Source organism: Sinocyclocheilus anshuiensis, unplaced genomic scaffold (genome assembly GCF_001515605.1).
Source record: "Sinocyclocheilus anshuiensis isolate Anshui unplaced genomic scaffold, SAMN03320099.WGS_v1.1 scaffold2330, whole genome shotgun sequence".
NCBI lineage: Eukaryota > Metazoa > Chordata > Actinopteri > Cypriniformes > Cyprinidae > Sinocyclocheilus > Sinocyclocheilus anshuiensis.
The window spans coordinates 23,600-26,404 of NW_015558667.1; the positions used below are offsets into that span (position 1 = coordinate 23,600).

Consider the following 2,805-nt stretch of genomic DNA (forward strand, 5'->3'; position numbering starts at 1 on the left):
AATAACAGCTTGTAAGACGCAGTTAACAAATGCACTGAGCAGCGCTGTCATCGGAAATCACCCTTAACAGATGACAGTACTACAAAGATAATGCTTTCCTCAGCAGACATTGAAACGAATCTTTTACGTCAATATTAGATTGAGCTGAAGAATGAATGCTGTATCAGATGCGGTAATCACACTCGCTCAGTCCATCTCTCTCTCACAATACTCTACATAACACAGTGAGCTTTTAATTAAGTAATACAATACGTTTTTAATGAAGCATCTCAACGTTCCTTCGTTACTAGCTCTAAAGTGACGTTCTCAAATTAGTAACGGAGGCTTCAGCTCAGCTGTTAAACTGTCAAACTGAGATTTGAATATGTGGCGGAAGGAAGTAGTTCTGCACAAAAGAGGGTTTTTAAAGACCCTCCGTTGTTGTTTCTTATTCATTTACACACTCATGTAATGTGTGTGTGTGTGTGTGTGTGTGTGTGTGTGTGTGTCACGACTCTCTATTAGGTCCGTGTGGCTATGGAATCATTTTTGTTTCTTTATTATTCAATCAAACATTATGTGTTTGAGAGTAAAACTAGTTATTTTGTAATTAAAGAATAAAAGATTGCAAAAAAAAAGTCTTCGTAAGGCTCAAAAATAAAGAAATTGATAACAAAATTATTTGCAGTGCGTATAAATCTTTGCAAATATTGACTACTCCAAACAGCCAAGAATTCTATCAGTAGAACATCACATTTTTCTTTTCTGTTTGCAGGAAGAAGATTTGGTGTTGATAGAGGAGGCAACATCTTCAAGGCAAAACCTTAGACCTCATTCAACATCATCCAATGTTGCAATCACCCTCAGGAGGTACACAAGCAAAAGCCAAATTGAACATTGTCAATTATTGTCAATTCCTATTTTACAAAATTTGCCCTGCATACATTTTTGTCTTTAATGTGTAGGCACTTGAAGACCAGTGTCCAATATGCACAGGAACATTTCCAGTGTCAGAAGTAGAACTGCCATGCCAGCTTTTGTGGAGAAAGGTAATGGCAACAGCGACTCACATTGAAGCTTAAAAACACCTAAAAAATAAAAGCTTAAAAAACATCTAAAAGGGACACTTAAGAATGGAGTAATGATGCTAAACATTTTGCTTTATTGTTTTAAGCTTTATATACATATAATTTAATTTTTTTATTTTTACAGACTCTCCAAGGAAGGTGATTTTCAAGGGATTGACAGGGCTTCCTGTTTTTTGACGTTTCCACAACTTTAGACATGTTATCTCGTGACAGATTGTCTGTGCTGCTGCATGACGAATCGCATCCTCCTCACTGTAAAAATAAATAAATAAAATTATATATATGTATATAAAAACAATAAAGCAACATTTTTCAGCATCATTCCTCCAGTCTTAAGTGTCACAACAATATGCTTATTTTTTTGCTCAACAAACATTATTATCGATGTTGAAAACAGTTGTGTACAATTTTTTTTTCAGGATTCTTTGATGAATAGAAAGTTCAAACAAACAGCATTTATCTGAAATAGAAACATTTTGTAATAATATACACTATTATTCAAAAGTCGGGTCAGTAAGACTTTTTTTTTGGGAAAGAAATTAAATAAATTAATACTTTACTAGTGACAGTAAAGACATTTATACTGTTATAAACAATTTTATGAAGTTTACGTCATACATTTCTATTAATCAAAGAATAAAAAAAAATGTTTTTTCAACATTGACAATAATACATGTTTCTTGAGCAGCAAATCAGCATATTAGAATGATTTCTGAAGATCATGTGACACTGAAGACTGGAGTAATATTGAAAATTCAGCTTTGATCACAAGAATAAATTACATTTCTAACATGTATTTGAATAGAAAACAGTTATGGTAATAATATTTCACAATAATACTGTTTTTACTGTATATTTGATCAAACAAATGCAGCTTTGATAAGCAGAAGAGACTTATGTCAAAAAACAAAAAAAAACGTAATGTTTCCAAACAACTTTGTGTGTGTATATATGTATATATATATTTCGTATGATCTTTTTATGACCTTTGCAATATACTGTTTTGAACCAATGCAATGAACATAGTCAGGTAGGTTACCATGAGATATGATCCAAATCAGAGCATCTTTTAGGTGTTTTTAAGCTTCAATGTGAGTCGCTGTTACCATTACCTTTCTCCACAAAAGCTGGCATGGCAGTTCTACTTCTGACACTGGAAATGTTCCTGTGCATATTGGACACTGGTCTTCAAGTGCCTACACATTAAAGACAAAAATGTATGCAGGACAAATTTTGTAAAATAGGAATCGATAATTGACCATGTTCGCTTTAGCTTTTGCTTGTGTACCTCCTGAGGGGGATTGCAACATTGGATGATGTTGAATGAGGTCTAAGGTTTTGCCTTGAAGATGTTGCCTCCTCTATCAACACCAAATCTTCTTCCTGCAAACAGAAAAGAAAAATGTGATGTTCTACTGAGAGTGACCAATAGAAAAAGGCCTTTCATCCTGGTGGGTAGAGACCGCCCACTGAGAGGCAGCTTCACTAGCAAGCAAAACTGTTCAACTTGCAAACAAAAGTTTTAGACCCGCAAAAAAAGACGGCAGAAAAGAGTCACATTTGTGGTATCGCGATGAAAAGTGTTTGAAGTGCACAAAGAAAAATAAAGATTTTCAAAGATTTATACGCACTGCAAATTATTTTGTTATCAATTTCTTTATTTTTGAGCCTTAAGAAGACTTTTTTTTGCAATCTTTTATTTTTTAATTACAAAATAATTAGTTTTACTCTCAAACAC

At 33.5% G+C, this 2,805-nt stretch overlaps 2 long non-coding RNA genes across 2 annotated transcripts; one reads left to right on the plus strand and one right to left on the minus strand.

Moving 5' to 3' along the window:
• The first annotated feature begins 715 nt into the window (after positions 1-715).
• Positions 716-1,266, plus strand: LOC107681205 (uncharacterized). The gene is made up of 3 exons (XR_001633228.1): positions 716-849; positions 945-1,028; positions 1,192-1,266. It is a non-coding gene; the product is annotated as an uncharacterized LOC107681205 (long non-coding RNA).
• On the minus strand, positions 1,245-2,458 carry LOC107681207 (uncharacterized). Its single transcript, XR_001633229.1, has 3 exons — positions 2,356-2,458; positions 2,180-2,263; positions 1,245-1,319 (listed from the first exon to the last, which is right to left on the minus strand). It is a non-coding gene; the product is annotated as an uncharacterized LOC107681207 (long non-coding RNA).
• Positions 2,459-2,805: the final 347 nt, after the last annotated feature.